We start from the raw sequence: 23,637 nt of genomic DNA, 5'->3' as shown, positions 1-23,637 counted from the left end.
AAGAAAGTTTTTTTAAAATGCACTCCAGTCTATATTCAAAAACATCAGTTCTTTGGGGAGGGATAGCATTTTCATAAATTCTTCAGAATTGTATTGGATTATTGTATTGCTGAGAATAGCTAAATCATTCATGATGTTGCTATTATTGTGTACACAGTACATTGCATTTTGCATCAAATCATGGAAGTTTTTCCAGGTTTTTCTGAGAGCATCCTCATCATAATTTCTTACAGCACAATAGTATTCCATCACAATCACACTGCACAATTTGTTCAGTCGTTATCCAATTGATGGGCATCCTCCCAATTTCCAACTTTCTCCTACCAGAAAAGAGTACTATAAATATTTTTAAACACATCGCTCCTTTTCCTTTTTTTTCTAATCTCTTTTTGGATACAGACTTAGTAGTGGCACTACAAAAGGTTTGCAGTTTTATAGCACAAGTGCACATATTTCCAAATTGCTCTGCAGAATGATTGAATCAGTATACAACTCCTCCAACTATGCATTAATGTCTCATTTTTTTCACACCTTCTCCAACCTTTGTCATTTTTTTCTGTCTTACTAGTCAATCTAAAAGGGATGAGGTGATACCTCAGAACTGTTTCAATTTGCATTCCTCTGATCAATAGCAATTTAGAGCACCTTCTCATATAATTATAGATAGCTTCAATTACTTCATCTCAAAACTGTTCATATGACTTGATCATATATCAATTGGGGAATGGCTCCTATTTTTATAAATTTGACTCAGTTCTCTATATATTTGAGAAATGAGTCTTTATCAGAGAAACATGCTTCAATTTTTTTTTCCAGTTATGATTGCTAAATGTATTTCCCTCCATCCTATTTCTGCCCATTTATTTTGTATTACCTATCTTTACCATGTTATCTGAGAGTAGTGGTAGATGCTCTTTGGGAATCCCACCTGCCAATTGGAACAGAAGTTAAAGAATTCTTTCTTTCCTTCCTTTCTTTCTCTTTCCCTCCTTCTTTCCATTCCTTTTCATCTTCTCTTCATCTTTTCTCTTTCTTCTCCTTTTTTTATTTATTTTATTGTTTTTATTAAAAAGCTGGGATAATTTAGTTTTTATCCAGTGTAGTTTTCTTTTGGATTTGTTGAAATATAGTTCTGAAAAAATAGGCTTTTAAAAATCCCATTGTCTTTTAAATGGAGTTAGTTGACTAGACACCCAAACCACTCTTTTCTTGAAAGGCCAATAATAGTCCCAAGCAAAGCCACAGTGGCTCATTGTTTAGGTTGTGATGGCTTAAAATGAGTGTAAATGGCAATTTTTTTCTATTGGGGTCTTTGCCTGCCAGACCAATATCTTCATAAGGATAAATTGGGCTATTATTTGTCTCGACTCTTACCTACCTCTTAATCATTGAATGGGCATGGCTTCAGATGAACTGAGACCTGGAGAAGATTCTAATTTACAAAGACCAAGGTTACTCACTGCATCCTGGGCCATTGCTAGTACTTTTGACTTCTATCTTACCACTGGACTTCAATGACTCTGGAGGAGACCGTGAGGTTGAAGACTTTGTGTAGTTTTGCCTTATTTAAATCCAATTCATGGGCAAGTCAAGACATCACTCTCTTGATGTCATTGGTTCTCTTCAGGAATGAAGGACCATCAATAAGAAAACTGAGCCAAATTTATAAGAATATGAATCATTTCGAAGATGGGCAGAAGCAGCTACATCCAAAGAAAGAACACTGGGAGATGAATATAAACTGCTTGCATTTTTGTTTTTCTTCCCGGATTATTTATACCTTCTGAATTCAATTCTCCCTGTGCAACAAGAAAACTGTTCGGTTCTGCACACGTATATTGTATCCAGGATATACTCTAACCTATTCAACATGTAAAGGATTGCTTGCCATCTGGGGGAGGGGGTGGAAGGAGGGAGGGGAAAAATCGGAACAGAAGTGAATGCAAGGGATAATGTTGTAAAAAAATTACCCTAGCATGAGTTCTATCAATAAAAAGTTATTTAAAAAAAAAAGAATATGAATCATTCCTTAATTGATAAAATGATAAAAGGATCTGAAAAAGCAATTTTTAAATGAAGAAATCAAAGCTATCTATAGTCATGTAAAAAAAAAAACTTTAAATCACTATTGATTGGAGAAATGCAAATTAATACAAATCTGAGGTACCATCTCACACCTATCATATTGGCTAATAGTACAGAAAAGGAAAATGATAAATCTTGAAAAAATTAGATGGGAGTTGTTAATTGATCTGACTATTCTGAAGAGCATTTTATAACTATGCCCAAAGGTCTATAAAACTGGATCTTTGAGCCAGCAATACCACTATTAGATCTATATCCCAAAGAAATCAAAGAAAAAGGGAAAGAACTGATTTGCACAAAAATATTTATAGCAGCTCTTTTGGTGATGGATAAGAATTGAAACTTAAGGATGGCTATTGATTGGGAAATGGTTAAACAAACTATGGTATATGATTGCAACAAGCTATTATTGTGCTATAAGAAATGACAAGCAGAGAAACCTTGAAAGACTCACATGAACTGAAATGAAAATTGAAATAGCAAAATGAAGTAAGCAGAACCAAGAAAACATTGTACACAGTAACAATAATCTTGTTCAACGGACAATTGTGAATAACTTAGCTATTTTCAGTATAATACAATGATCCAAAACAAATCCAAAGGATATATGATGAAAAAGGCTATTAACTTTCAGGGAAAGAATTGATATAGCCTGAATGTAGATCAAAGCACACTTTTTTTTCCCTTTTTTTTTCCTTGGGTTCTTTATAATTTGTGCTTTGCAACATGGCTAATATGAAAATATGTTTTGCATGATTGCACTTACATAATCTATATCTAATTGCTTATCATCTCAGAGAAAAGGAGGGAGGGAGAGAAGTTGGAACTCAATATTTTTTTAATGAAAGTTAAAAATGGTTTTATATGTAATTTTTAAAAATAAAATATAAAAATGTTTACACAGAGAAAGAAAACTTTCATCAAAAAAGATGACAATAATGAGGCAACTTAAAACTTATGGTATTCAGTTAAGATACTTAAGATGGGAAAATGTATAAAAATAGAAAAGAATAAATCAATGAATATGGATGTTCAATTAAAAATAACTGAGCAACAACAAATCAAAAATCTCCAACAACATAAAGTAGACATTATGAAAATTAAAGGATATTTAGAGGACACTTTCTTACCTAAGTATATCTAAGTTTCAGTTGGATGTGTTTCAAAGCAATGATGACTTATGGGATGATGAGGGACACCTGATGCTAAATTGTAGTCTAAGAATGCTCATTAATTCCATAGCAGAAGCAGGATCTTGCTGTCAGATCTTCTGTAATGGAAAAGAAACAGGAAAAGATAAATCCAGGGGCCTTCACTGGGTTTAAACAGTCATTCTGCATCATAACATCATAGAACCAGGGTTTTAAAGCAGAAAGGGATATTAGAGGCCATCTAACCCAAATTCTTTCTCTTCCAGATATGGAAACCAAGGCCCAAATTGGTAAAAATTACTTAATCAGAGTTACACAAGTGTGAGTGGTGAGCTGAAACTTTGAACTTGGATTCTCCCATTCCAAATCTAGTCTGCAAATGATATAATAACCAGTTTAAATTATTGTAGTGTGAACAACTTGATAGTGATCAAGAACTTTAAAAAGTCAGTGAGTAGAAAAGTGAGAGAATGAGAGAGAAAGCATATGGAAAATGAGAGAGGAAATAGCCTCCTCTTCCCACATTTTCCCAAAGCCTGTAATATTGCTGGAGCCCCCAGAGAAAAACACATCTGATTTCATGTTATGTTTATTTTATCTTTCAATGTCAACTCATAAAAATGTCTTTATGATAAATTAAAATTATGAGACTGATTTATAATAAATTAAAATTATGAGACTGATAGCACGTTTAGAAAAGTAAAATGTAGAATAACAATTTTTATGTTAACATTCTGGAGAGTTCTTTTTGACTATTCAGCTTAAAAAGTATTTTTTAATTTTTTCTACTCATATGTAGGTAAAAGAGAAGATGTAATGCCTGTTTTGACTTATGTTTAATTAAAAATGCTTAGTTCTAAATAAATAATAAAGTATAACATGATAAGTGGAAGAATAAAAAATATACAAACCAACTAAAAAGATTTACTTTTTGAAAATGAATGCAAATGAGTTAATTTAGTTACTTAGCATGACTAGAAATGGATGACTAGAAATCTGAGACTGGGTTTTGATTTCCATAGCTTTATGAGCTTTTGTAAAAATTTGCAGGACTCCATCTTCATCACTACTTTTGAAGATTTATTTTGATTCATTTCTAAAAGTTGTTGTTTGGTAAGTGGTACAGGCTAGTAACAAATGAACATTGCTATTATTTTTCAATATAATGGAAGTAAAGTCTAGATAATTCTGCGTGTGTGTGTGTGTGTGTGCGCGCGCGCGCGCGTGTGAAGCAGTTGGAGTTAAGTGTCTTGCCCAGGGTCACACAACTAATAAGGGTAAATGTCTGAGGCCAAATTTGAACTCAAATCCTCTTGATTTCAGGAAATATCTATTGTGTTATCTAGCTGCCCCTAGATAATTCTTTTGCCAAAAAAATATTGTTTTCCAAAAATTTTGAATGAGAATAATACATAGAGTGTTACAACAGAATAAGACCTTAAAGATCATCTAGTTCAACACTACTTTTCTCTCATTTCACTCTCCTCATTTTAGAGAAAAGCAAACTAAGTTTCAAAGAAGTTAGTGAGTTTCCAAATTTACACAACTATTAAGCATGTAAAGCCCTTTAGGAAATTGTGGAAAATCTTATTTGTTTTGCTACTTGTTTCTGCAGCATCACTTTTCTTCCCCACAATTCTTCTTTGCCATTTTAAATACCCAAAGTCTTTATGGTTCCTGCAAACATAGTCTGGCAAAGGTAAATAGTTAAGTAATTAGTGGATATTACACTAGACTTGAAATTAGGAAAAGCTATATTCAAATCCTGTCTCAGAAACTAACAAGTTGCATTATTCTGAATAAGTCACTTAACATTTTATCCTCCATTCCCTCATCTCTAAGGATAATAATAGCACCTACCTCGAAGAGTTAGAATAATCAAATAAAACAGCATATATAAAGTACTTTGCAAACCTTAAAGCCCTAAAGAAGTGCAAGTTATTATCATTATTATCTAAGTCTGGACTCCGTTGGCAATACTTTCCACTCCAAAATTAATTTGTTCCTTCCTGTCAAAACTCCCACTTCTCTAGTGCCCTGATCCCAGCAAGCTGTCAGGGAGTCAACAAAGATAAAAAGGAGGGGGGAGGATTGTGCAAAGAGCTGAATTTGGAACCAAGTCTCTAACTCTACTACTTATCAATCATGTGGTTATGGGAAAGTCACTTCCCTTTGGTTTTCATTTCTTCTGTAAAATAAGAAAGTTTGTCTAAAGCCCATTCCTTCTCTTAAGTCCTTTGAACCAATTCAGAGTAAGCTGTGAATGACTTATAACAGTCTTAATGTATTATTGCTTACCATGGGGATTTCCATTTTATAAAACGAGTCTAGTCAAGGCAGTTATTTACTCAAAAATTAATTTCTATTGATGGCTTTGCAAGTTATATGAAAGATTGGAGAGATGATATTTGAGGGCAGGAATTGATCCTCGGGACTACTGAAATTATGCCCTAGGTTCTGCCTACCGAGTAAGATCTATGGACATTCCAAAGAGCAATTATTCAGAAAATTTAGTCTCAAAATCTCTACATACATCATGCTTCTGCCTAGTACATCAAGTTATCTGGACTGAACTTGTCCAGTCATGACACTGAGGTCTTTTGCTTTCCTCAACATCCTTCAGCTTCATCTAGATGGGAGGGTCACTTTTGAGTTTAGCTGAACAGTTGACAGTCAGCTGAAAAATAAAAGAATATAATCAGAGATGCAGCTCCTTTGATAAGGGAAGTAGAGGGCAACAGGAAGGTCAAACAGATGTCCTAACGTCTGTTAATAACATTGTTCCAAGAAGAAATTCTGGGACACAGCTGACTAACTCCCTCTTCCTAACTAGCAGCTCTCAGGACCTTTTAAGCAAGTGACTAATAGGATGCTATGGTAGGCTGAACCTTATTCAATAAAGAGAAATGATTTAGTCAAGATGGGTATTTTATAAGTACTTGCAAGAACATGAACATTTGGGAAAATTTCTGGTTTTATATAGACATTCAAATTTAACAAAAATAATTCCTTTAAATTGGTAATAAAATCCTTAATAATAACTCCTAAAGACAAAGATATAACATAAATAAATGTGTAATATCCTTCTGGGCTACTGCTCTAATTTATATTTGTACTTGAAGTTTGGGTCCCTAACATATATTGTATCTAGGATATACTGTAACCTATTTAACATGTAAAGGACTGCTTGCCATCTGAGGGAGGGAGTGGAGGGAGGAAGGGGAAAAATCGGAACAGAAGTGAGTGCAAGGGATAATGCTGTAAAAAATTACCCTGGAATGGGTTCTGTCAATAAAAAGTTATTAAAAAAAAAAGTTTGGGTGCCCAGATGATAGCTGGTACCCAGGTTCTAAGGGGAAGCATGTGAGTCTACATATCTAAAACTATTCTACAAACCTCCATTCTTGTAATTCATAAGGCACCCCACATGTGGCAAGGATGTTCCACCATATGTAGCATGGGGATGTCACACAGTGACTTGAAGGGAGGCAGAATAAGATAATCTCTAATCTTTTCTTCCCTTATCTTTCTCCAAGAGAGAATTTAATTCCTTCTAAGAGGGGAAGCAGAAGGTCAGAACTCACTCTATTCTCCTCAGAGCTTTCAGGGGGAAGGTTATTGGGCTAGAATTCTGTTTTTATTCCTAAATATTATTAGTCTAGGAGATGAGATTTTTCAGGTTCAAGTTGGCTTCTGATCATTATTTAATTAAATGGGGGGAGAACTCCAAGCTTTATATATGATGCTTGATTCAGTTTCCCCCTAAATACCAGCTCCACAATGAACACACATATATCTGAAGAACCCATTAATCCAAATCAATAGTAAAATGGAAGTCATAGAGAGTTTGTATGTATGCATGTGTGCATAAATAGTGTAAATATAAGAAAATGTATACCAGACAGCACAAATTGAAAGTGTTTTCCTATGAAAGATAACATTTCAACCAACAGAGGGAAGCCGAGATATCACCAAAGGGGAAGTTTCCTAACAGTGCAACAAACTAGAGACAGGGACATGATGGAGACTTCCAGTTCCTCTCACATCTGCTTCTTCTGGAGTCTTTTCCTAAAGTAGGTTGCCATCCTCCATTCTCCTTCTCAAATCTGTAAACCAGGAATTCCTTAAGCAACTGCAGAGCCCAGAGAGATTCAAGCTTTAAAAAGATTTGAAGAAGACCTGAAAAAAAAATGAAACGACTGAAGAGAATGGTACAATTCAGCTCTTCCCAACAACCCTCATTCCTGAATGGAATACAGAGGCAGATCTCATTGATCTCCACCAATAAGATGAGAGTCCCATACTAGTGGATTTTGGGACTGAAGTTACAGACAGAAGACATGTTCTCAACTTCTAAAATCGAGTGGTTTCAAAATACTTCCCCCAAAAATCTGGAGCATATCAAATTGCTTTTCATCTCTACAAAAAGCAAGGAATTAAATTATAAATCAATTCCCATCCTACTTACATGAACTGATATAAAGTGAAATGAGCAGAACCAGGAGAATCCTGTAGAGAGTAACCCAAAGGACTTATGATGGAAAATACTACCCATATCCAGAGAGAGAACTTTTGGAGTATGAATGCAGATCAAAACATACTATTTTTTTGCTTTTTAAAATCTTTTTTCTTTTCAGACTGTTTCTTCTTTTACAACATGACTAACATGGAAATATGTTCCACATAATTGTAAAGGTACAATCTATATCAAATTTATATTACTCTCTCAAAGAGGGAGGACACAAGGGAAGAGAGGGGAAAAAATTGGAACAAAAAAATTTTAATTGAATGTTTAAAAATATATTTACATGTAATTGGGGAGGATAATATTTTTAAATACCTGTCTTAAATTTTATTAGTCACATTACTCAATCTCCTAGAGAAAGAGAAAAGAGCTGTTTGCTATTCTGCAGAGGAAGGAGGAAGAAAAAACAGAGAGGAAAAGGATTCGAAACATGAAAGAGAAGGGATGCTTCAATATATCACTAGTTTGGGACTGAAGAGACCTCACTAAGAAAAGTGCTATGGAATTAGATAGGATCACAGGCAGGAGGAGGAGAATGAAAACTATAGAGGCAAAAACTAGCAGCAGTAACAGCAGCAAAGAGAGACATAGACCATAGCTATCAAAACAGGACCAATACAATGGAGAGGATATGTTTGTAAAAAATCTGTTTCTCCCAAGGAATTTTATTATCTCATGCTGCTGGGGCTTCCCCTACATTTCACCTTTGGGAAGCAAATTTTTCAAATACCAAAATTAGTCTCTTCTTGAGAAAAAGAGGATAAGAATCAATTTTTATCAAAAATTTCATAAAGAAAGATAAGGAAACTTTCAAGAATGAAGACACAAAGGAAAATAATTCCAATGGGGGGAAAATGGAAGTTATCTGAAGAAATAAATGTGGATATACAGAAAATTCATCAACAAATTGGGTTTTTCATGGTACATACAAATGATGGAAGCAAGAGCCAGTAATGAAGGATGGAGAACAGAAGTGTGACACCATTCTTAAAAATAGTATCCAGAGTGTTAAAATTCAGAATAAGTGATGGCTGCTAAGGAAAGCTAAGAGTGAAAAGGAGGGGCGGGTTCTGTGTCTTTTTTCAACTGTTATTGGGAAGAAAGGAGCATCCAAAAAAGAAATAGAATTGTTTCTGGGGGTGAGCAGAATGATGAAAATGAAAAAAAAGAAAAGAAAAATCATTTGTAAATTGATTTATATAGTGCTTTAGGGTGGGCAAGGCAATTTACAAATGATGTTTCATTTGATCCTCATAACAATTCTGGAAATAGATGTTATTATTATCCCCATTTTACAGAAAATGTCAAGTGAGGAAACTGAAGCAAAGTGACTTGCCCAGAGATAAGCAGAAACAAGCAACAGAGACAAGCCTGACTGAATATGACTGAACTCAAACCTTTCTGACCCCAGGTGCAGTACTCTTATTTGCTGAATCACCTAACTGCCTCTGCTAAGGACAATGACCTTCGGAAGGGAAAAAATAGAAAAAAGAGGGCTAATAATAAGCAAATACCCAAAATTAATAAAAAGCATTTGCATCCTTTCAATGAATTTGAGTCAGCTGGCCCAGATAAACTACAAATTCAGTTACTGAAAGAATTGGCAACTGAATTCTGAGCCAATGACATTTGAAAGGACAAGAGGACTGAAGAAAGCGTCCTTCACAAAAGGAAAAAGAATAAAGCTTACAAACTATAGGCCAGTGAGTTTAACTGTGGTTCCTGGAAAAAGAAAAATTATAGGATGGATTATTAAGGAAGATAATTGATGAAAATCTTAGACAAGCAAAAGATGATCGTTGCAAGTCAACATTGTTTCAAGAAGAGCTCATGATTCAAGTCATTCTCCATTTGATAAATGGTCAAAGGATATGAACAGACAATTTTCAGATGGAGAAATTGAAACTATTTCTAGTCCTATGAAAAGGTGCTCTAAATCCCTATCAATCAGAGAAATTAAAATTAAGACAACTCTAAGGTACCATTACACACCTCTCAGATTGGTTAAAATGACAGGAAAAGATAATAACAAATGTTAGAAGGGATATGGGAAAACTGGGACACTAATACATTGTTGGTGGAATTGTGAACTTCCCATCCATTTGGGAAGCAATTTGGAACTATGCCCAAAGGGCTATCAAAATGTGCATACCCTTTGATCCAACAGTGTTTCTACTGGGCTTATTTCCAAAGAAATTATAAAGGAGGGAAAGGAACATGTGCAAAAATATTTGCAGCAGCCCTCTTTAGAGTGACAAGAAACTAGAAACTGAATGGATGCCCATCAGTTGGAAAATGGATGAATGTTATGACATATGAATGTTATGGAATATTATTGTTCTGTAAGAAATGACCAGCAGGATGATTTCAGAGAGGTCTGGAAAGATTTACGTGAACTGATGCTGAGTGAGATGAGCAGAATCAGGAGATCATTGTACATGGCAACAACAATGTTATACAATGATTAATTCTGATGGGCATGGCTCTTTTCAAAAATGAGATGATTCAGATAATCTTGTAATGAAAAGAGTCATCTACAACCAGAGAGAGGACTGTGGAAACTGAGTGTGGGTCACTTCATAGTATTTTCACTCTTTTTGTTGTTGTTTCCTTGCATTTTGTTTTTTTTCTCAATTCTTTTCCTTTTATCTGATCCTTTTGATTTTCCTTGTGCTGCAAGATAATTATATAAATATGTATACATATTATTGGATTTAGCATATAGTTTCAACACTTTTAACATATATCGAATTATTTGCCATCTAGAGATGGGTGGGGGGAAAGGGAGGAAATTTCAGAATGCAAGATTTTGCAAAGGTCAATGTTGAAAAATTATCCATGCATATGTTTTGGAAATAAAAATCATTAATAAAAGAAAAGGAAGAAAGGTCAAAACAAATAGCCCTTTTACCTTTTTGTCAAGGTAACTGAGAAAGTAGAATAGGAATTTACTGTAGATACAATTTATCTAGATTATAGCAAAGACTTTTGATTACGCTTCAATTTTTTCAGAAAAGATGGCTTACAAAAGAATAACAAGATGACTAGCATTTGTATAGCACACTAAAATTTGTAAAATGATTTATATTTATTACAACATTTGATCCTCACCAATAACTATGTGAAGGTGATGCTATTATTATTATCCCTATTTTACAGATGAACAAAGTGAGGCTAACAGGAGTTAAGAGATTTGCCTATAATCACACAGCTCCTAAGTGTGTGAGGCAATATTTGAACTTGAATTGTCTTTACTTCAATTCCTCTGTTCTCTTTGCTGCATTATGTAGTTGTAGTGATCACTAATGGCTCCATGTCAACATGGAAGGAAATTTCCACTTGAGTGCCTCAGGGATATGTGGAATCAAAAAGATCTTAACAGATAAGAACACTGGGGTGAATCTAAGAAAAATGGCATTTACTAGCAACAAATGCACAATCTTCTACTCAATCTTCTACATTTCTATTTGAGAAATCAACTTCTAAGTAAAAGATGAGGCAGGCAATTTTGGATAACAGCTTGTCTAAGAGAAAGGGGGAGAAAGGAGGGAAGGAGAGACAAAGAGAGATTTTATTTTACTGCAAATTCAAAATAACATCAATATGCTATGGCAGCCAAAAAAAAGATAATAAAATCTCGTTCTGCAAAAAAGAAGTGCAGAGCTTCTTAAAACACATAAGTGACAGTCTTGCTATATTCTACTTTGGTAGTAGCGAACTGGAAGTGATACTCCACATCTAGAAACATTTTACAAAGAGCAATGAAAATCTGGTGAGGATCTTCAAGTCTGTGATATCTGAAGTCCATAATAAAATTGAAGATGTTTAAAAGGAAAAAAAGATGGATAAAGAGGAACAAAATTGCTGTCTTAAGATACTTGAAAGACAGACATGTAAAAGAAGTCAGATTTATTCTTTTTGTCCCTAGAGGACAGAACTGAAAGCAATAGAGAGAAGTTTACAAAAGCAAATTTAGGCTTGATCTTAGTAACAAACTTTTTAACAATTTCTTTCTTTTTTTATTTACAAAGAATATGCATGAGTAATTTTTCCAACATTGATCCTTGCAAAACCTTTTGTTCCAAATTTTCCCCTCCTTCCTCCCACACCCTCCCCTATCTGGCAGGTAGTCCAATACATGTTAAAAATTTGAAATACATGTTAAATCCAATATATGTATACTTATTTATACAGTTATCTTGCTGCATAAGAAAAATAGGATCAAGAAGGAAGAAAAAGAAAAACTGAGAAAGAAAACAAAATGAAGGCAAATAACAACAGAGAATAGTGTGTTGTGTTCCACATTGTGTTCCCACGGTTCTCTCTCTGGGTGTAGATGGTTCTCTTCATCACTGAACAATTAGAACTGGTTTGAATCATCTCATTGTTGAAGAGAGCCATGTCCATCAGAACTGATCATCATATAGTCTTATTGTTGGCATGTATAATGATCTCCTGGTTCTGCTCATTTCACTTAGTATCAGTTCATGTGAGTCTCTCCAAGTCTCTCTGAAATCATCCTGCTGGTTGTTTCTTATAGAACAATAGTATTCCATAGCATTCATATACCATAATATATTCAGCCATTCTCCAATTGATGGATATCCATTCAGTTTCCAGTTTCTTGCCACTACAAAAAGGGCTGCCACAAACTTTTTTGCATATGTGGGTCCTTTTCCCTCTTTTAAGATCTCTTTGGGATATAAGCCCAAAAGAAACACTGCTGGATCAAAGGCTATGCACAGTTTGATAACTTTGAGCATAGTTCCAAACTGCTCTCCAAAATGGTTGGATACATTCACAGTTTCAACCAACACTGTATCAGTGTCTCAGTTTTCCCACATCTCCTCCAACATTTGCCATTATCTTTTCCTGTCATCTTAGCCAATCTGACAGGTATATTTATATAGTATTGGAGTTAATTGTTCTTTAAATGCTTAATAGAATTCACATGTAAATCTATCTGGTCCTACGGATTTTTTCTTAGGGAATTAATAGCTTGTTCTATTTCTTTTTCTAAAATGGAACTATTTAAGTAATTTATTTCCTCTTCTCTTAATCTGGGTAATCTATATTTTTGTAGGTATTCCTCCATTTCACTTAGGTTGTCAAATTTATTGGCATAAAGTTGGGCAAAGTAACTCCTAATTATTGCTCTAATTTCCTCTTCATTGGTAGATAGTTCTCCCTTTTCATTTTTGAGACTAACAATTTGATTTTCTTCTTTTCTTTTTCTAATCAAATTAACTAAAGGTTTATCTATTTTGTTAGTTTTTTCATAAAACCAACTCTTAGTTTTATTTATTAATTCAATAGTTTTTTTAGTTTCAGTTTTATTGATGTCTCCTTTTATTTTTAGAATTTCAAGTTTGGTATTTGATTGGGGGATTTAATTTGTTCTTTTTCTAGCTTTTTTCGTTGCAAGTCCAATTCACTGATCTTCTCTATCTCTATTTTATGCAAGTAAGCATCTGGAGAAAAAATTTCCCCTTATTACTGCTTTAGTTGCATCCCACAAGTTTTGGTATGTTGTCTCATTATTGTCATTCATTTGAATGAAATTATTGATTGTGTCTATGATTTGCTATTGCTCCCATTCATTCTTTAGGATAAGATTATTTAGTTTCCAATTATTTTTTGGTCTATTTATTGCATTGTGATCTGAAAAAAATGCATTTACTTTTTTTGCCTTTCTGTATTTGATTTTGAGGTCTTTATGTCCTAAAATATGGTCAATTTTTGCATAGGTTCCATGAACTGCCGAGAAGAAAGTGTACTCCTTTCTGTCTCCATTCAATTTTCTCCAAAGCTAGCTTTTCTAGTATTCTATTTACCTCTTTAACATCTTTCTTATTTTGTTATTTGATTTATCTAGCTCTGAGAGAGCAAGATTGAGATCTCCCACTATTATAGTTTTGCTATCTATTTCTTCTTGCAACTCTCTTAACTTTTCCTTTAGGAATGTAGATGCTATACCACTTGGTGCATATATGTTTAATATTGATATTGCTTCATTATCTACAGTACTCCTTTCTGTAGTACTCCTTTCTAGCAATTTCAAAAGAAGTTTGTCCTTTTTCAAAGAGGATCGATGATATCTCGGGGTAATGTATTAACTTGCTCATGAATTGGATTTAAATGAGTCAGAGTTGAAGTCACTGACTTCACTTTCTCTTCCAGAAAAATTGTAGTGCAGTGGCAGAATAACAATGCCACTGTTATTCAGTGAATAATACAATGAAAGCCCAAGATGAAGTAGATGACTTTGGTGTCTTCTAGGTCTGAACAAGCTCTAAGTACTCCCAGCACCTATTTCAGCCACTTTCATGGCCAATGAAACAAATTTCTCTCATCCACTTGGTCCACTGGGGGAAGTCTTCACATGCTTGGGGTAAATAACCCCATAATTCACTGACAGGTTTGAGGACAGTTACTTTCAACTTGATTTAGCCCATTTGCTGAGAGGTTTAACAAGGTGGAATCACTGCATAAGCTGCATCTTCTTGGAACCATAGGTGAGAAGTGGATGAGAGATGAACAGCACAAATGGGTAAACAGCCCTGAAAATGGCCCTCACACCAAAGGTGTTAGTTCTGTCTGAATATCCCAGGCTGGAGGTAGTAGGTTCTTTTTCACTTTAGAACTTCAAGCAAAAGCTGAAAGACCACTTCTCAACTATGTTCTAATGAGGGCTCTTATTGGTCAAACTAGATGCCACTAAGTCATCTTCTAATTCTGAAATTTTGTAATCACTAAGCCCTGCTGAATTTACTATATGGAACCAGGATTCTGGCCCCTTTTATGCCCTGGATATACTTTGAAGTAATCTTGCTATGTCCTGATTATGTATCTTATGTTCAAAAGCCTTGGAAGCCTTGAGTTATATGCAGGAATGGAATCTAATACCCATGAGGAGAGATAAAACAAACCAGACAAGTGATTATTTTTTCCCCAGAAGGAGATTTTGGGTGGGAGCATGAGCCAAAGAGATGAGTTATTATTGAAAGTCCCCAAGATAGAATCTGGTATGACTGCCAAAAGTAGGGGGGATTAGGAGCCTCCCTTGACACATGGGTTATATAAGCATAAGGAAATAATGAAATTAGAAGGATGGGCTGAAAATAATGAAATTAATTTTCATGAAAAAATGCAAATTAGACATTGGAAGATGTCCAAGAGACACTGGAAGGATGAAAAAAAAATCAGTAATGATACTTAAAGAGATTAAGGGACTAAGAGTAAGTACAGTGGGCAGCATTCTTATATAATATTTGAGAAGGGAAAAAGTGTTATTTGGAGAGTTACATATCGTGAATTCTCTTTTTTAGCGAGAAACACTATGCTACGACTATGAAATGGTTCCTAGAATACTGCTATTTGGAAGTATACCTTATTATTAGGGGAGAAAGCACAAATTGCTAGGTAAATCTCATAGAAATTGTAAGATCTAAAATACAAAGAGATTTTATACTTCATTTTATTAATAAAATCATCTGTTCAATTCACATTGAGAAGGGACAGTCAGCATTTGAAACAAGATTTTCTGGAACTATCTAACCTTTTTTCCATGAATTATGCCCAAAGAGCTATAAAACCATGTGTACCCTTTGATTTAGTAATATCATTACTTATTCTGTATCTCAAAACAGATTTAAAAGGTGGGAATAGGTGGGGAGAACCCATATGTACAAAAACTTTTATAGCAGCTCTTTTGTCAGGACAAAGAATTAGAAATTGAAGGGATGCCCATCAGTTGGGTAATGGCTGAACAAACTGTGGTATGTGATTATAATGGAATACTATTGTGCTGTAAGAAAAGATAAGCAGATGTAATGAGAGATGGAGATCCACATTCTGTTACTTCTGTAACATCCAATTAATGGAGAATCAGGGGAGGGCTTGTGCTTCAGGATAGGAAATAAAATACTACCTTCTCTGTTTCAAAAATTTGTCTACTAATTTAGGCACCCATTCTTGCAAGAGTGCAAAATAAAATCTTTCAGGCATTAAAAAAGCAAGCAAGAAAGAAAAGATGAGCAGGATACTCTCAGAAAAACCTGGAAAGACTCCCATGAGTTCATGCTAATGAAATGTATTAAATACAAAGTAATAGCAATATTGTGAGATGATCAGCTGTTAATGGCTTGGCTATTCTCAGCAGAGCAATAATCAAAGACATCTCTGAAAGACATAATGAAAAATGTTATCCATTCCTAAAGAAGGAACTGATTGTGTCAAACTACAGATTGAAGCATATTTTTTAAACTTTATTTTTCTTGAGATTTTGGTGGGTTGTTGTTTTGTTTTGGTTTGGTTTGTTTTGTTTTTGGTGTGGGGTATCTATGTTTCAACATGACATATACATGACATATACATTTATATACACTGTGACATCATGCTGCCTATTATTACACAAATCTCCATGATGAAAAAAAAAAAAGTTCATGCATTTAATAGCAAAGTTCAGTCCAAAACTCAGTCCAAGTATTCAGTATATATATATATATATATACACACACACACACATACACAGAAATCCAACACAACAGAATAATGTGGGTGATAACTCAGAATGTCTAAATTCTGTAGCTCAAAAAATAGTAACACAGATATGAAAGGAAATAAAAAGAAATGGAAGGATTTTTAAATTGTGATTGTGGGCAACAATGACATAGAATTGTAGAAAGTATTTTCTATTAATACTTTTTAGTCTGACTCTATGGAACAACTTGCCTCCCCAAAATAAGCTGATCACTGATCACAGAATAAGTTGATGAAATGCTAACTGACTTAGTTTTTGATAATCAACCCGTCCTCAACCCCTCCCTTCTAGTTGGAGAGCTAGAGGGCAGCACAATATATACTTTCCTCTAATATAGGGCTTAGATCAGAACTTTATAGCAACTTTACATTCTTTTCATCTTCAACTCAGTTTAGTTTTTATTCCATAAAACATCAAGACATTGTGCCTCTTGATCTCCCCTCCCCCACTTTGATGATTACTCTTCCAGCTTCCTTTGTTGTGTTGTCTTCCCCTGTTGTAAACTCTTTATAGGCAGGGATTTTCTTTTTTTTTTTTTTTTTTTTGTATCCCTAACACTTAACACAATACCTGGCACATAGCTGGCATTTAATAAATGTTTGTCAAATTGAATTGAATTGCTTCTTCAGAAATATCCAAAATGATTTTTCAAAACTTTTTTTCTACTTTGATTATTTAAACTCCTTCCTTTGCAAGCAACATTCATCTAGAACAAAGTAATGTCTCAATTACTGAGAATTCACTTTGTATGAACCATACTCAACTTTAAGATCAAGTATGGGTTTTTTTTAAAGTATATAGATATTCAAAGAGAAGTAAAAACCTTAATCATATTAGAACTAATTTAGTAAGACATCCAATATTTTTCTCTTTTTTAATTTTAATTATGCCTTTAGTTTTTGTTATACCATAGTTATTTCCTGCCATGCCCCTGAACTCAATATAACCCTCCTGTGAAACAATCCTTCTGGCAAGGACTGAATGTTTTACTAGGAGACTTGGGTCTCTAAAGACCCTGGGAGTTGTATTTCTTCCCAGCTTGGAAAGAAAGGAATTTAAGTTGATAGTAGGACTAGAGGGCAAAATTTTTCCCTTAGAGCGGAAGTTTTAAGGATCTCTTCAAAGAGAAAAGAGAGAAAACAGACTGAGGAAGGAGCTGATGGGATGTCCCTCCCTCTCACCCCCATACGCCCACATACTGGCAGAGGCAGAGTGACTGCTTGGGTGGCTGAAACGTAATATTGGCAGTTCCTCTCTTTAAGCTTCCCTTCAGTAAAGCAGGAAGTTGGCAGACTGGTTTTTTGTGCTGCTGCTGGGCTGCTGTTGTTGTTTTAGGGACTTTCAGGTGACTAGATCAATAAGGGGGAGAGGGGGGAAGAATAATATGGAGAAACTAGCAATCCCTATCTCGTCAACTTTAATTCACCAAGGTATAACCGGCTCCTATTTTTAAACATTTTTTTTAATTCTGTTAAAAATTACATCTGACTAATCTAATCTTATTACTCATAAACATCTGTGCTCTACCCAGCCCTTTGAATTTCTCCATGAGGGTGCTGTATAGCTCTGGAAGCCACATGGAGAAAGTGTGATCTTTGCTAGGGTAGGGCTGAGATTCTTGTCTGTTATTAGAAAATTAGCATTCTCTAACTGAGCATATAGACAGGAACCCTATGTTATTTGTTTCATAACTATAATTTATTTAATTGTAATTTTGATATATTTCATTTACATGTATTATATTTATTTTATCCATTCATTTTAATTTATTTAATTATAATTTTAATGTATTTAATTATATTTACTTCATAACTATAATTGCAAGGACAGATTTATTACCAGCTTGCAGACTTGCATATCAACTTTATCAGACACGCATAAAACAGTAAAATACAATTAACAGACTTAACTACTGCATTTGACAGGATAAAAAACACTACACACCTCCAAAATCCTCTTATACCCCAACTCCCAAAAAAGGAGAGACGTCTTTTCCAGTATCTTTTCTTGGGGGCTATAGAAGTATGAATAATCTTTTAATTGCTTTGATGTTTTCCTTAATGTCTTGTTTCTATAGTTCTATAACCCTTTACCATTATAAGGACATGATTTTGCCCCTCTAAATTATCTAAATGCAAATGCCATTTTTCCTCATTTTGAAGAATGTAAAATGAATCATTTTTGCTTGCTATAAAACACATACATGATGTGTATATGTTAGCATATGCTCAGATCATCTGAGATGGAATCATCTATATGGAAGATGCATGGGATATGCTTCTAGCAATTAGGAGAACGGATGCATTAGTAGGCATTTTGTCTACCATGCAGCCTCTTTTCCTATTGGATATGTAGCCATAGTCTATGTCTGTTAGTAGTAGCTCCATTCCCAGGAGCTGATGCCATGTAGTAATGAGGGAGAGCCCAAAGGATACTTCCCCCATCCTTCTTAAGCAATATGGCCCTGAGACAGAGGCTTAGGGTTTTGATTTTGTTTTGTTTGTTCTTCTTCATTTGTCAGGAAGTGAAATCCCTATCTGAGAAACTCAAGCTATGGGGATCTTGGAGTCTAGAAATCTAGACAACCCAAAAGGTAGGCTCTGAGATGCCCACATCCCAGGATGTTAACTGAGGGCAGCTTTGGATGAATTTGATGGGACTGGTACTACATAAAAATTGAATTAAGTTGTGAGCCAATTCCTCTCCCCTTTCTAGATATTGAGATGGTTTAAGGGAGTCTGATGAAGATGGGAAGTGGTTTTATGTTTGTTCTTGTTGTATCTTTGAAGTAAATATTACTATGTAAAAGTTAATCTGATGTTGAATAGACAAATGAAGCTAGAGTAAATACTCATTGGACTCTAAAATAGTAGGACACAATTGGTCCGGGCTCAAGCTAATATAAACTAAAAGAAACCCTTCCTATCCCTTCAAGATACCAAAGAATTTTCAGGAAGCGATGTAACAGATCTGGCTCTCAGTCAATGAGGCCAATGTAAATTCATGTTTTATATATATTTGTATACATGCATTTATACATACATAGCTAAACTGAGAAGGAAAGTCTTTCTCCTAGCAAGCCAAGATCCTTATGTATTGGAAATTTATTCCTCCTCCCCTTTGAAATCTGAGTCAGCACTTCACATGTGGAATTCTGAGAGGAAACAACAATAAGCATTTCTACAAAGCTTTTGATTCCTCACTTGAAACTACTCAAGATCATGCTCCTGGAACTTGTCAGAAAATTAACATGTATCTTGAAGTGTTAAGTGTACTGTGCTTTTTGTTTTCACTCCTAAAACTGGCTCAGGATATTCTCTCCTCTTTTCCAAATAATAACTTCATGAATAAAATTTCATCTGGGCTGCTCAAATAAATCTATGAAACCTGGAATCATACTCAAGCCCCTCTATATTCCCCTTATTTAGCTAATTTTCATTAAACCAAACAACATTCCAGTTCTATTTTCTTATACTCCACAATCAATACCCTACTCAAAGATCTCAAATAGTAAATAATGGAAATCCAGGTAACAGATAACACCTTGCTCTCTGACAGGTTCCATCCTGGAAACCTCCAAAAGCATGGAGCAACTTTAATTCATAGAAGAGATGGGACCTTTCCTCTACAAAAAGGCAAAATTAAGAAGTTATCTTTGGAATTATCATACCACCCACATCTGGAACACTACCACACCATCACCCCAAACTGGATGCAGATTTGAAGACCCATAGCATCTTATTCCTATTTTTAGTCAGCCATAAAGAATATCTTCTGTAAAGAATAAATCTCCTTTGGATACATAAGTTTGGTGTGTGAATTACCTTTTCCCTTCCATAGTTATTCATTTGAAGAGAAATTGGCTGCCAAATAAAGGAATGGAAAAAGTTATGAGAACTAAGAAAGTTTCTCCAGTTTTTAATCTTCAGACTCAAGGGAGTCTTCATTCTGACTGCTATAACAAGAAGCCCTAATTTTAGACAGAGATTAGCCATTGCATTTCTTCTGTCTTTAGCCATCAATTTGTTGTGTTTTCATCAACATTATTGTAGTCGTGTGTATTATTGTTGTTTCTGCTTTTTTATCCATTCTATATCAATTCATGAGTCTTCCAATGTTTCTCTGAGTATTTTATATTCATCATTTCTTACACTGAGATAATATTCTAGAGAAGAAGTATGATACAGTAGATAAAGAACTGGCCTCAGAATACTGAAGACTTGGGTTCAAGTCTCATCTCTAATACATAATGGCAGACTAACAATAGAAAAGTTACTTAGTATCAGGCAATTCCTTAAAACTGTAAATTGAAGAATAGTTGCTGCTCTGTATCATCCAACAGAGTTCCCAACAAAAATAAAATCATGGGTCCAAAAAAAAAATCATAATACAATACACTATGTATTAATTACACAGCTTGACATAGTAGATAGAAAGCTGGCTTTCTTAAATCTGTATAAATTTGTACTTCTTCCCATGTTTTTCTGAATTCTTCATCTGTAATATTTCTTGGATTGTGATAACATTCCAGATAGTTGATGTAGTAGAGTGGCTAGAGAGCTCATTTGGGGGGATCAAGTTCAGCCACTTGACACATCATGATCTGTTGGTCAGTCAGAGCTCTGGATCCAAACTCTTTTTATTGTAAATGTTTTTCCTGCTTTCAGACTTAATTGACTTCTACAGAAACTACATTATATGATTACCTCTTTGCTTTTTAAAAGTATCTTTTTTTCTCAATTTAAAAAACACAAAATATATGAACATTTCCACAAAACAAAATAGGACAGCTAAAGAAACTGCATGTGAAACTGCAAGTCTTTCCTACATATAGCTGCATTTTAAAATACATAAACAGTTCAACATATACTTTTCAAAGCTGTCGTGCTTATTTTTTCTTTCTGACCTTCCTTCTGTACATTTTTAAAAAGAATGTTCTTTTCTATCATCATTTGTTTAGTTGGGTACTTTTATTAAAAGAACTCTTTTTAAGTGGGGAAGTAGTTTTAAGGGGGGAACTAGCAATAGAGTTGTCTTAAAAAATCCTGTGAATTCCTACATTGGCTGTATCCAAAACAATATCCTTCATCCTACACCTGTAGTCCAACACCTCTCCATCAAGAGGCAAGTAGTATTTTCATCATTGTTCCTCTGGAATCATCAATTATAAAATCATAATCTATAACTGGTTTGTCTACTTTCCTAGCTACCACCTCAGTCATAGCTGGTCATTATGTTAATCAGCATTCCTAAATCTTACAAAGTTCTTTGTCTTTACTACATTATATTTAGGGTTTAAATTGTTCCCCTGTTTCTGTTTATTTTTTGTTGTTATTGCTGTTATTCTATCATTTAGTTCACTCTTTGTGACCCCAATTTGGGGTTTTCTTTGTAAAGAAAATTAAGTGATTTGTCAATCCCTTCTCCAATTCACTTTATAGATGAGGAAACTGAAGCAAATAGAATTAAGTGACTTGCTGAGGATCACATCGCTAGAAAATGTCTGAAGCCAAATTTGAATTTATGAAGATGAGTCTTCCTGACTCAAAGTCTGGTACTCTATCCACTCTGCTACCTTCACAACACTATATATTATTTCATACAAGTCTTTCTGGGTTTCTCTGAACTTGTCCCTTTCATCATTTGTTCTGGTATAATCATATCCTATTATATTCATATGCCATAATTTATTCATTCATTTCCCCAATTGAGAAATATGCTTATTTTACATTTTTTGCTATAACAAAGAGTTGACATAAATATTTTTGTAAAGATGTATATGTGTATATATTTATGCATACGCATATATGTATGTTTGTGTATATGTGTATGTGTCCTTTTCCTCTTTTTTTTTTTAATCTCTTTAGGGGAATAGTAAACCTCATTTCTTTATTCACAGGGAGATCAATTGTGAAGAAAATAGGAATTCAAATTTCAAGAAGAAAATAAATCCTAATTGTGCAATTCCTAAAACTTCTTAATTTAGATTTCTTAAACTTTTCCACTTGTAATCCCTTTTCTCTCAAGAAATTTTTACATGACCTCAAATATATAGATAATAAAATAAGTATATACATCAAATGTTTGCTGATAATAAATCATAATTTCATGACCCCCACATTCAGTTATGGGATTATTATTATAGGATCACAATCCACAGTTTAGGAAGTTGGGATTTAAAACAACTTTATGACTGGGAATTTCTGGGTTCTGAGAGCAACCAGGGACCCACACTTATTCAGAAAGTGTTTGAATATATATTATTTATTGCTTTTATCATTACTATGTTAAATATTATATAAAGCATCCAAGTATGCCTACTTGTTCTGTAGAGTCAACTCCACTTTATGCTAAATTCACATGACTAGGAATCACTGAAGCATAGGCAATTCAAGGAGGAAATAGACTTTTGCCAATTGATGTAAGCTCAAGAACTGGTTTCTGATTGGGCAGATCCACAAATTCATATACCACTAACAATTATTATTATTATAGCAATAATAGCTGACATTTATATTGGGCTTTAAGATTTGCAAATCACTTTACAAATCTTACCTCATTTTATCTTCACTACAGCTCTAGGAAGTAAATGATAGTATTATGATTATTTTACAGATATGGAAACTGGAAAGAGGTTAAGTGTCTTGCCGAGGGTCCCACAGCTAGTGGATGTCTGAGTCATCTACAACCTCTACAACCTAGCTGCCCTAGAGAATTTGTTAGAGCTACACCAAGTCGACAGAAGCTATAAGCAGAAGTCACTGACTCCCTGATAACTATAAGGAAAACACACCTCCTCAATGTGATGCACATACATAGCTACTAAGCTAAGCACGGATCTTTCCAAAACCATCTCCTTTTTTGCTATCGTTGTCAGGTGAGTGGCCAGCACTGCCACCCAGTGGCTAAATAAAGGAAGCAGGGTAAAGAGTAAGGAGAAGAATAATTGTTATTTCTTATATACCCATATATAGTTATAGTTATAGTTATAGTTATAGTAGAGGAAAAAATGCTAAAAATCCCAGTTTAGTTTTGCCCTTCTCTTCTGTCTTCCTGTTCCTAGACTTTTCATTACAGATTAATATGTCTAATATAGTCTTCTAATATTTGAGATATTCTATGAATAGCACATAATGTAGGGAGCTTTTCATAAATAGAAATAGAGATAGAATATCTAAAAGCAAATAAGCAATATCTTAGAAACAAGCTACTAAGGAAAACAATTTCTCCAAGCATTTTAGGACATTAAGGCATTCTTTTAAGGCATTAAAGCAAATACAACCTATTCAAATACAACAGTATTCCTAGGGAGCATTTACTAAGATATGAAAATA

At 34.3% G+C, this 23,637-nt stretch overlaps 1 long non-coding RNA gene across 2 annotated transcripts; it reads left to right on the top strand.

Moving 5' to 3' along the window:
• The first annotated feature begins 17,561 nt into the window (after positions 1-17,561).
• Positions 17,562-20,208, top strand: LOC127553179 (uncharacterized). 2 transcript variants are annotated; one of them, XR_007951690.1, is made up of 3 exons: positions 17,562-17,648; positions 18,825-18,896; positions 19,862-20,208. It is a non-coding gene; the product is annotated as an uncharacterized LOC127553179 (long non-coding RNA). The 2 variants fall into 2 exon arrangements; XR_007951689.1 differs by having other exon boundaries at positions 17,648-17,733.
• Positions 20,209-23,637: the final 3,429 nt, after the last annotated feature.

Source organism: Antechinus flavipes, chromosome 3 (assembly GCF_016432865.1).
Source record: "Antechinus flavipes isolate AdamAnt ecotype Samford, QLD, Australia chromosome 3, AdamAnt_v2, whole genome shotgun sequence".
In the NCBI taxonomy this organism is placed as follows: Eukaryota; Metazoa; Chordata; class Mammalia; order Dasyuromorphia; family Dasyuridae; genus Antechinus; species Antechinus flavipes.
This window is presented reverse-complemented; position numbering and strand designations above follow the sequence as displayed.